The sequence below is a fragment of the Cajanus cajan genome, chromosome 3 (assembly GCF_000230855.2).
Source record: "Cajanus cajan strain Asha chromosome 3, NIPB_CcT2T_4, whole genome shotgun sequence".
Lineage (NCBI taxonomy): Eukaryota > Viridiplantae > Streptophyta > Magnoliopsida > Fabales > Fabaceae > Cajanus > Cajanus cajan.
The window spans coordinates 61,389,135-61,401,823 of NC_138519.1; the positions used below are offsets into that span (position 1 = coordinate 61,389,135).

Genomic DNA, 12,689 nt, shown 5'->3' on the forward strand with positions numbered 1-12,689 from the left:
TCTACATAATAGAAATTTAGAATTGATTAGATACTTAACCATTAAGATATTTAAATAATTCTACAAAATTCTAGGATGTTCTATAAAATTGTACAAAAGAAAAAGGACACATAATCACCATGTGCTTAAAATGAATTGAAAACTTAATCATTAAGATAACTAAATAACTCTACAAAATTCTAGAAAGTGGACATCTCATCACCAAATTATTAAATAAATTAGAAACTTAACCATTAAGATACTTAAATAATTCAAGGAAATTCTAGAAAGTCCTATAAATATCTACAAAATGGACACCTAATCACTATGTTATAAAATATCTTAGGAAATATCAAGAAAAATCTACACATCTAGAATATTGGAGAATGGAGGTGGAGACTAGTATAAATAGGAGAAACCACACACCAAAAAGCTCACCAACAACCCTTAACAACTAGACCTAAACCAATTCCAAGAAACACCCAAAAATACTCCATCTTTTCCACAACCAAGGAGTAAAACAAGGAGTAAACAACTAAAATTTCAAGAAAAGGGGAAGAAAGGAAGAAGATAAGAGGAAGAGAAAGAAGTAGGAGAAGAAGAAATCAAGGAAATTAGGAAAAAGCTAGCAAGCTTGGAGAAATAGGTATGGGTTAGATGTTTAATTTTATTCATGTCTATATAATGGTAGAATAAATATTGATCTTTACTTATAAGTTTTGATGCATGGAACCTTAGGTTATTTGATATGGTTTTTGATTGTACTTTTTGATAAATTTGATGTTTTAAAGTTGAATCTTGAAATGGTTGATTGTTTATGATTGAATGTTTCTATTGAAGTTGTTTGAATTGTATTTGAAGAGTTTGATTGAGAATAGTTTTTGAAGTGATAGATTAATAGTAATGCATATTGCATATTGCATAATGTCATTTTTTAGTCAAAATATTTTTGGGGGGAAAAGAAAAGAATTTCCAAAAATAAATATTTGAGAAATGGATTTTGTACTAAGGATATTTGATAGAAAAAGAACGAGTTTTGTAATTTTGAAATGATACTTTTTATGTGAATTCTTTTCTTTATGTTTACTATCCGAAACATTGGTGGCAAGAGATTGATTGAGAATTGTGATAGTGGGTACTGTCAAGGACAGTTGGCAGTACGAGATGGATAAAGAAAAGGATAAAGTGAGAGAGAGTTTGATATGGTTGTGAAAGTATGACTGAGGTATTTGTTTTATGCTACCAATGTCAGAAGATAGTAAACGGGGTTTGAGTAGAATGGGTAAGACGGGACCTCTGGTCTGGGGGATAGACCTTTGGTCTAGGGAGTGTTTGGGCATGGGCAATCCCATAGATGGCCAGTCTTTATTGATTCTGTGTCGTGGTAGCCTGCCGGGTGCACTAACACTCTGACTACTGTCTACTTGTTCTCGTTTAGTGGGGCATTGCCGAATCACTGGACAGAGTGATGTTAAGCTCTAGCTTCACTAAACACTCAAAAGGGAAAATCTCCATGGAGTAATGAGTCAAAACGATTTCTAAAAGTATATTTTCGGTCAAAATCTGCATCTCATTCTCATAACCATATTGCATTATTTGGACTATTATCAATTTGTTATGTTATTGATAATTGTATGAACTTATTAGGCACTTGTATGATTTGTTTGTGTGAGATGTGAATGAAATTAAATGTCTAACCCCATAAATATTTTTAAACCCAGATATTGGAGATCTCATAATGAAGAAAAATTGGATGTGCAGTTAGAAGGTCAGATGCAAAAATCCAGAGCATAGGATGGGGGGTTTTATTTTACTAAGTTGTTATAAAATGGTTTGTAATATCTAGTAACTTGTATTTAATAAATTTCTTTTCAATATAAATTTCTTCATTTGTTTAAGCATCTTTTCTACAAAATTATACTAATAATATAAATATTATTAACCATAAATAATTAGTTATGATTAACATATGTAATCTGGAAAGGGGGTTACATTAGTTGGTATCAGAGCTCTGGTTATGCATCTTTAGGGCTTGTGAGTGTAGGTCCATTAGGTTATAAGCTTCTTAAAGTTCTGTGTAGAATTTTTTTAAAATTATTTGATAATGATTGTATTTGTTTGAAAGTTGGTTGAATTCGTATGATATTATATTCTTAGGAAATTGCAATATTAGTTGTCCAATTAGTTTAACCAAAGGGTGATAGTAAATCTAGGTAGAAAGGTCTCCTAGACGTGATATTGGTGTTACTAGATTGATTAAGAGAAATAGTTCATGGCACAATTTATATGAGAATTGGCGTAAGTTTTAGTCAAGAAGTAAATTCTAGTGGATGGAACCATATTAGTCAACTTTAAGAAAAATGATCTACTTTAAGTTATAGAAAATTTGAATTTGAAAGAGATGAAGAATGGATTTAGATATTCAAGGATATTTTCATAGCTGTGGAATGTCTTGATAAATGGAGATTTTATCATACTAGGTTCCAGTTTTAAGGAGATACTAAAGTTTGGTGGAATGTTAGCTAGAGGATGTTAGAGAAAAAGAGAGAAATCATTGCCTAGGATATATTTAAACTTTATGGAGAAGTATTTTACTACTAGTGTTAGAAATTTAAAGGAGGTGAAATTCAATAAACTTATGGAAATTTGGAATTTGCTACTAAATTTGAGACACTGGTAAAAATAATCTAGATATTTGAACCTCACCTTTGAGAGAGAAAAAAAATGAGAAAGGACTAAGATATGATATTAGAAAGGTTGTAACTTCGTGGATAAATGCGAAACAGAGGAACATATGGATATGATTGCATAAAAGTAGAAATGTTGGAATGTGGCAAAGGTCTTTTGACTAATAAGTTGTATTTTTGAGACCTCAATTTTTGGATGATGTTCTAGGAAGGGAAATAGAATTTAGTGTAGATTTAATTGCTTGTAACAAACCTATTTCAATGGAGCCTTTCAAAACATTACCATTAGAATTAGTTGAACATAAGAAACAATTAGAAGAATTGTAGGAACAATTTATTAGACCAAGTATATCTATAGAGGGATCCTTAGATTTGTTAGAAAAATGGAGGTTCTACATTAAGTATAGATTATAGACAATTACATAAGGTAACAATAAATAATAAGTACCATTTTCCTAGAATAGATTATTTAATGGATCAACTTAAAGGAGCTACTACATTTTTAAAATATATTTAAGATTGAGATCTAGATCATCAAATAACAGTTAGGATAGAGTATATTCTAAAGATTGCATTAAGGGAAATATATGGACATTATGAATATCAAGTGATGCCTTTAGGGTGACTAATGGTCTCACATACTTTCTGAATTATATGAATAGAGTGTTTAGAGCATACTTAAATAAATTTGTAGTTGTATTTATAGATCATTACTATATTACAAAAGTAAAGAAGAATAAGAAATTCATTTAAGGATAGTTTTGGAAGTGTCAAGGAATAAACAATCATCATCAAAATTGTGTAAGTGTGAATTCTGGTTGGAGGAAATAAAATTTTTAGGACATGATATTTCAAAGGAAAGAATAAGTGTATATCCTTCAAAAGTGGAAGTTGGAATGGAAGTGGAGGAACCTAAAATTGTAATTGAGATTAGAAGTTTTCTAGGTTTAATCGGATACCTTAAGATCCATTGAAGGATTTTCAAATATAGCAAGACCTTTAACATAATTGACTAGGAAATATCACCTTTTTATTTGGAGTCAAGAAATGGGATTAGTTTTTGAGGTGTTATATTAAATAGGATCCAAATTAACCTTATGAAGTATCAGGGGTTAGGTTGGGTATCAATGTAGAATAAGAGAATGGTAGCTTATGTGTTCAATTATTTGAGGCCACATGAGATAAGTTATCATACCTATGATTTAGAATTAGCCACTATAAAGATTTGGAGACATTATTTATGGATCTAAATTTGATAGTGACTGTAATAGTTAAAATGTTAATTTGATCAGGAAGAGTTGAATATGAGACAAAGAAGGTGGATGAAGTTTATAAAGGATTATGATTTTCAATTATTATTTCATCGAGGAATGGCCAAGGTATTGGTCAATCCTTTGGATAGAAAAGTCATTCATGTTTCAGCTATGATGATAAAAGAAACAGAATTGATATTTGGATACTTGAATTAGTATACTATTAGGGAAAAGGATAAAATAAAATGATATTAGGAATGATTCTATAAATAATGGGTTCTTAGAGGAAATTAAGGATATATAATAGAAGGGTGAATTTATACAAGGGAGGAAAATATTGATAGGAATAGGTAAGGTTGGAGATTTTAATTTAGAAATGAAAAATATCATACGATCTAGTAATAGAATTTGTATCCCTAATAATATTGAATTAAAAGATTTATTTTTGGAGGTAAGACGTATAAGTAAATTATTTATCTAAGAGCTATTAAAGTCCATACAGACTTGAAAGAGAGGTTTTAGTGTCCTAGAATGAAGAGGGGGCGTTGTAGAATATCTGACACATTAATTAATATGTCAGAGATCTAAGATTGAGCATAAGAAACCATTTAACATGTTGCAACCATTGAAGATCCTAGTATGGAAGTAGAATATTGTACCTATGGATTTTGTAGTAGGTTTATCTAAAAACCTCATGAAGTTGTGACTCTATTTGGGAAATTATGGATAAATTAACTAAGACTGCACATTGTATAATGGTATATATTAGGCATTACCTAGAAAGATCAGCACAATTTTACATAAAAGAAATTGTGATGTTACATGAAATACCTACTACCATTGTATTGAATAAGGATCCTAGGTTTGATCCAAATTTTGGAGGGAATTCTATAAAGCTCTAGGAAGTAGAATACACAATAGTTCAACCTATCAACCTTAAATGAATGGACAAATAGAAAGGACTATTCAATCATTCAAAGATCTTTTGAGAGCTTGAGTATTAGAAGAAAAAATTTAGTTGCATGGGAAGAAAATTTACCTTTACTAGAAATTACATATAATAATGTTATCATTGTAGTATGGGTTTAAGATCCTGATGAAGCATTCCATGGATGTAAATGTAGAATACCTTTAGTTTGGTGTTAGGATGGTGATAATTTATAAGGCCATGATCCAACAAACCACAAATAAGGTAAGAATAATTTAGGAGAAAATGAAAATTTGCATAGACTCGATAGAAAACTTATGTTGATAAAAGGAGAAAACCTTTAGAATTTCAGAAAAGGGATCATGTATTTTTGAAAGTCACACTTGTTACTATAGTTGATAGGTCTATAAAATTTAGTAAATTTACCCCTAAATATACTAGACCCTACCAAATTCTGCATCGAGTTGGAAATATCACCTATTAGGCAGTCTTATCACCTTTCACGAGATGTTCCATGAGTCACAATTAAGACAATATATCTTAGATCTGACACATGTCATAGAACGTAATCAGATGGAGATAAAGAAAACCCAACAATTGAACCAAACCCTATTAAGATTAAGGGTAGAATGATTAGGCGTGTAAGAATGGAAAGAAATATATATCACTAGTTAAGGTTATCAAGAATGACACAAGAGATAACAACATTTGAAAACTCAAGGAGAAAATGAAAGTACAGTACTTTCACCTATTTATATAGAATGTGGTAGAAATTTCGAGGACGAAATTTATTTAGCGGGGAAGAATTGTAACATCCTAAATTTTATAACTATTTATCTATGTGTTTCTACAAATTATTATATATATTAAATACTATGTAGGTTAATGTGAATGAAATTTATGTAGCATTATTTAACCAGATTTTCTAAATTCACTAACATTATTTTATTATCTAAATTGACTGTTTCTCGGACAGCGTTGGGAGCAAGCTGTAAAATATGAGAAACTCAATTTAAGAAAATTTAAGTAATCTATAACTTAAACAATAATTTATTGAGTGTAGATTAAGAATAAATACAGTTAAGAGAGAAAATCTCTAAATTAAAATTTATAGAAATTCTCTAAGGAATTAACAAGAAAAAGTTATTCTGCTAAAACCTTAAGCTAGAAAATTATGGAAAAATGATCAAAAGGATATAAAAATGTTATCATCAATATAGTATGCTTGGAATAATTAATAAAAATGTATAGTTAGGAGAAATTAAAATACAAGTCTCAACCAATCAAATTTTGACACATAAGCAAATTGATATTTATTTAATATTAATTAACATAATTAAGAGATGATCAAGAGACAAAAGTTTGTATTTTTAGTGGTCAAGATTCTAATAATAATATTAGTACCTCAAAATTTTAAGTAATTTGTAAGATATTTTAATAATTCTACAATATTCTAGAAAGTTCTACAAAACTCTCCAAACTAGATATTTAATTACCAAATAATTAAATGGGTTGGAAGCTTAACTATTAAGATATTGAAATAATTCAAGAAAGTTCTATAAAATTCTACATAATAGAAATTTAGAATTGATTAGATACTTAACCATTAAGATATTTAAATAATTCTACAAAATTCTAGGATGTTTTATAAAATTGTACAAAAGAAAAAGGACACATAATCACCATGTGCTTAAAATGAATTGAAAACTTAATCATTAAGATAACTAAATAACTCTACAAAATTCTAGAAAGTGGACATCTCATCACCAAATTATTAAATAAATTAGAAACTTAACCATTAAGATACTTAAATAATTCAAGGAAATTCTAGAAAGTCCTATAAATATCTACAAAATGGACACCTAATCACTATGTTATAAAATATCTTAGGAAATATCAAGAAAAATCTACACATCTAGAATATTGGAGAATGGAGGTGGAGACTAGTATAAATAGGAGAAACCACACACCAAAAAGCTCACCAACAACCCTTAACAACTAGACCTAAACCAATTCCAAGAAACACCCAAAAATACTCCATCTTTTCCACAACCAAGGAGTAAAACAAGGAGTAAACAACTAAAATTTCAAGAAAAGGGGAAGAAAGGAAGAAGATAAGAGGAAGAGAAAGAAGTAGGAGAAGAAGAAATCAAGGAAATTAGGAAAAAGCTAGCAAGCTTGGAGAAATAGGTATGGGTTAGATGTTTAATTTTATTCATGTCTATATAATGGTAGAATAAATATTGATCTTTACTTATAAGTTTTGATGCATGGAACCTTAGGTTATTTGATATGGTTTTTGATTGTACTTTTTGATAAATTTGATGTTTTAAAGTTGAATCTTGAAATGGTTGATTGTTTATGATTGAATGTTTCTATTGAAGTTGTTTGAATTGTATTTGAAGAGTTTGATTGAGAATAGTTTTTGAAGTGATAGATTAATAGTAATGCATATTGCATATTGCATAATGTCATTTTTTAGTCAAAATATTTTTGGGGGGAAAAGAAAAGAATTTCCAAAAATAAATATTTGAGAAATGGATTTTGTACTAAGGATATTTGATAGAAAAAGAACGAGTTTTGTAATTTTGAAATGATACTTTTTATGTGAATTCTTTTCTTTATGTTTACTATCCGAAACATTGGTGGCAAGAGATTGATTGAGAATTGTGATAGTGGGTACTGTCAAGGACAGTTGGCAGTACGAGATGGATAAAGAAAAGGATAAAGTGAGAGAGAGTTTGATATGGTTGTGAAAGTATGACTGAGGTATTTGTTTTATGCTACCAATGTCAGAAGATAGTAAACGGGGTTTGAGTAGAATGGGTAAGACGGGACCTCTGGTCTGGGGGATAGACCTTTGGTCTAGGGAGTGTTTGGGCATGGGCAATCCCATAGATGGCCAGTCTTTATTGATTCTGTGTCGTGGTAGCCTGCCGGGTGCACTAACACTCTGACTACTGTCTACTTGTTCGCGTTTAGTGGGGCATTGCCGAATCACTGGACAGAGTGATGTTAAGCTCTAGCTTCACTAAACACTCAAAAGGGAAAATCTCCATGGAGTAATGAGTCAAAACGATTTCTAAAAGTATATTTTCGGTCAAAATCTGCATCTCATTCTCATAACCATATTGCATTATTTGGACTATTATCAATTTGTTATGTTATTGATAATTGTATGAACTTATTAGGCACTTGTATGATTTGTTTGTGTGAGATGTGAATGAAATTAAATGTCTAACCCCATAAATATTTTTAAACCCAGATATTGGAGATCTCATAATGAAGAAAAATTGGATGTGCAGTTAGAAGGTCAGATGCAAAAATCCAGAGCATAGGATGGGGGGTTTTATTTTACTAAGTTGTTATAAAATGGTTTGTAATATCTAGTAACTTGTATTTAATAAATTTCTTTTCAATATAAATTTCTTCATTTGTTTAAGCATCTTTTCTACAAAATTATACTAATAATATAAATATTATTAACCATAAATAATTAGTTATGATTAACATATGTAATCTGGAAATGGGGTTACAACCCACTACAAGAAACCTTATTCCTTGAGAAACCCTTCTCAAGATTTTCCACAAAGATTCACAGAATAAAAGGAATGAATTCACCTGGAATTCTTGAACAAATCTTTATCTTCCCCTTTCAAGAATATGATGATGATCTTCTATCAAAGCTTTTCACAAACGTTTTCACTCTTGGATTTCACAAAGAAAACTCTCCAAGATGTCACAAAGACTCACAAAAACGTTTTTCACAAATTGATTATCAGTTCTAACTCATGTCTGAAGTTTCTCAAGGTTCAAACTATTTATAAAAGTTTCAGACACAGATAATCGATTATTTTAAAGAATAATCGATTATTTTGTTCTTCAGATTTTCTGGAAATCAACCAAGAACAATATAATCGATTATTTAGCTGGATAATCGATTATTCCAGAGAGTTGTTCCTGGGATAATCGATTATTTTGGAAAATAATCGATTATTATAGCAAGGCATTCCACTTAGCCTATTAGCTGAAATAATCGATTATATTTAACAATAATCGATTATTTTGAGTTAGTTCTTAAAACTTCATTTTAAGACTCAAAATAATTTTCCAATGTTTTTAACTCATCATCATATACTCTCTACTTAGTTTAGATAAGATTTGCTCATGCACAAAGCATACTAAGCACACAAAATATAGAAACTCATTCAACACAATCTATATCCTAAGTTCTATTACATAGCTCCATCTCATAGCATTTTCTTGATTCTTCTTTGACTTTGTTTTTGTGCTCCAAGTTGTTGTTCTCATGTTGTGATCATCAAAACTCTTCAAGCTTCTCCTAAGCTCAACAATCTCCCCCTTTTTGATGATGACAATCCATGATTTCATGACAACCCATGATTTCATACATGATTTCATATAACCCAATGTTATAATCTTCAGCCATTGTGCCTTCTTCAGGCATTGTGCCTTCAATTCATTCCAACCTGCACAATACACACACACAAGCACAATACCTACAAAACAACTATATACACACAACATACCATTTCTCCCCCTTTGGCATTATCAAAAACAAAGTAAGCCAAGTTTAACACTAATAGGCCATATATAGAATATGTCCAGCCACTTGCCAAGAGAGAAACAAAAACATTGGTTCAGCAATCCAAACCAAGTTATTTGTGCATTATTGAGTCACAATTCAAACCAAATTAAGCCAAGAAAATATGTCCAAAAAAACAGAGTATACCAAATAGAACCAAGAATAACCACACATATGCTCACACACAAACAGAGCATTTTGCACCAGCATTCCAAATCAAACTTTGGAATCAAAATCAAGTCAACATCTCAGCAACCCAAACTTCAAATTCATCAAATTTCAAATGTTCAACAATAAAGCAGATAAATTGTTCAGAAATTAAAATCATTACAACCAAATTGAACTAAATTGTTCCAAAACAAAATTAAAAACTCCTAATTAAAACTAATCAAAGAAACAAAACATGGATCAATCCTCATCGTCCGGAATACCAAGTTGGGTCTTGATCAGTCTCACTTCATAATCCAAATCATCAAACCTGTCAAGAATTCCAGAAAACAAGGACTCATGCCTTCTTGACATTTCCATCATTGCATCCATCTTGTTGATCATTATTTGTTCAAATGGTGAGAATGGCTTCAGTTCTGGTTCAGACTCCCTTCCAGGCTCAGCTTCCACCTGTGGTGGCTGATCCTCATCTTGAGACGGAACACCGTCTTCATCTGTTGCCGGCTCCGGTGTAGGGGGTACATCGCCTTTAAACACCCACTTGTCTTCTTGCTTGAGCATCCCCATGTGATGCAATGAAGACTTTTCAATTTTATTTGAAGCATGCAACACAATTTTTCTTTCACCTGTCAAATCTACTCCAGCATTCTCAAAAATTTTAGACAGCAAAAGAGCATATGGAATTGGTCCGTCTTCCTTTCTCCTTGCTTTCCAAATACAGTCATTTACTACTGACACCCAATCAATTTTAATTTTCTTCTTAATGACATGCATTAGCAAAATGTCATCTCTAGACATCTGAGCATGGTTGTGTTACCTGGGTTTTAACATCCAAGCAATAATAAAAGAAATTAAACGAGAATTCTTCTTCATACCTCCCGCTAAAAATTTCTCGTAATTGGTGTTCAGAGGATTCCTTTGGCAATCCCGGAATGTGGTCAGCTCTTCAAAATCCCCAAAGTTAAAGGGTTGGGGTTTCTCCTTTCCGGTGCCACTCAGACCCGCAGCCGCTTTCAATGTCGGTCCATCTAACCTGATCAGCTTCCCTTTGACCACAGATTGCATAACCCCTTCATTTGTTGAGGCAAAGCAGAGAAATAACCTGATTAACTCAGGATAGTAGGGTCCATCCATCTCTAAAAATGCCTTCAGCTCTTGGTGCTCCAGAAGGGTTGGAAAGCTAAAAACCTCGTTCTTGAACCAATCAAGCTTTAGGGTCTTCGGAGGAATGATTCTCCGATTGGCGTACCACTCAAAGTAATATTCTTGAGCTTTCTCATCCGCAAACCACTTTGTAATCAGCTGCCCAGAGGGAAGAGGACGTTTGCTCCCCCTCACTTCAAGCTTCTTTGGCCTTTTAGATGAAGATGCCATGGATGGGTCTTGAAGAAAATGAAGAAGAAGAGAGATTTTGAGAGGGTTAGGGTTTTGAGGGTTTGAGAGAAAATGAGAGAATGAGAGAATGAGAGGTTATGAGTAGTGTTTTGATGCCCTAGCACGTTCTGGGTATAAGGGTAATGGGTAGTTTTAAGGGTTGGCGCGTAGATAACCGTTTTAGGAAATTTCAAAAAACCGCCCAGATAATCGATTATTTATGCAAATAATCGATTATTTGCATCAGTAAAATCTCTTAAAAACGAAATCTGATATGGATAATCGATTATTTTAAGGATAATCGATTATTATAGAGGGTAGTTTCTCCTAACACAACCCAGATAATCGATTATTTACAGAATAATCGATTATTCCAGTGACTCCTCAGTTTCCACTACTCAGATAATCGATTATTACCCAAGATAATCGATTATTACAGTGACTCTTGAGTTCCTTCTTACCAGATAATCGATTATTACCCAAATAATCGATTATTTCAGAGACTTTTGAAATTATTCATGCTCCAGATAATCGATTATTACCCAAGATAATCGATTATTTTCATGAATTACTTAAGATAATCGATTATATCTTAAGATAATCGATTATTCCAGAGAAGTTTTGCTTCTCTAAAATTTTAACTTCTCAAATTTCACCAAGTCTTTTGTCACTTTTAAATACATTCTTCCACACATATCTAACTTCCATTCTCAAGGCATAATCAATTCAAACTTGATTCATTTATTATTCCCAACTCAATCCTCAATTGGTTGAATCTTTCTCTTGGTAGAGGTTTTGTAAAAATATCAGCTAATTGCTTGCTTGTTTCCACAAACTCTACAACACAATCATTCCTTTGAACATGATCTCTCAAAAAGTGGTGTCTTATTTCAATATGTTTTGTTCTTGAGTGCAACACAAGATTCTTGGTCAAATTTATTGCACTAGTATTGTCACACCTCAAAGGAATTTTGTTCAACTCAACTCCATAATCTCTTAGTTGTTGTTTCATCCAAAGAATTTGAGCACAACAACTTCCAGCAGCTATATATTCAGCCTCAGCTGTACTCAAAGCAACACAAGCTTGCTTTTTGCTATGCCATGAAACAAGTGCACTACCTAGCAAGTGACAAGTTCCACTTGTGCTCTTTCTATCTAGTCTACACCCAGCATAGTCTGAATCTGAGTAACCTATCAGACTTAGTGAGACTCCCTTTGGATACCACAACCCAACATTAGTTGTACCTTTCAAATACTTAAGAATTCTCTTCACACTCTTCATATGAGATTCTTTAGGATTAGCTTGGAATCTTGCACATAGGCACACAGCAAACATTATGTCAGGCCTACTAGCTGTCAAGTACAAGAGTGATCCTATAATGCCTCTATACTTTGAATTATCAACAGCAATTCCCTTCTCATCTAAGTCAAGATTGCAATTGTTTGATATTGGTGTGGCAGCCTCCTTACACCCTTCCATACCAAACTTTTTCAGAAGTTCATTGCAATACTTGCTTTGACTTATGAAAATTCCATCATGCATTTGTTTAACTTGCAATCCTAAAAAGAATGTAAGCTCTCCCATCATTGACATTTCAAATTCTCCTTGCATGATTTTTGCAAATTCTTTACATAGAGAGGTATTTGTAGATCCAAACACAATGTCATCCACATATATTTGTACATACATTGTA

General features: G+C 31.8%; 1 long non-coding RNA gene across 1 annotated transcript; it reads left to right on the forward strand.

Moving 5' to 3' along the window:
• The first annotated feature begins 108 nt into the window (after positions 1–108).
• Positions 109–8,289, forward strand: LOC145955817 (uncharacterized). The gene is made up of 3 exons (XR_014432526.1): positions 109–625; positions 1,701–7,037; positions 8,113–8,289. It is a non-coding gene; the product is annotated as an uncharacterized LOC145955817 (long non-coding RNA).
• The last annotated feature ends 4,400 nt before the right edge of the window (positions 8,290–12,689 follow it).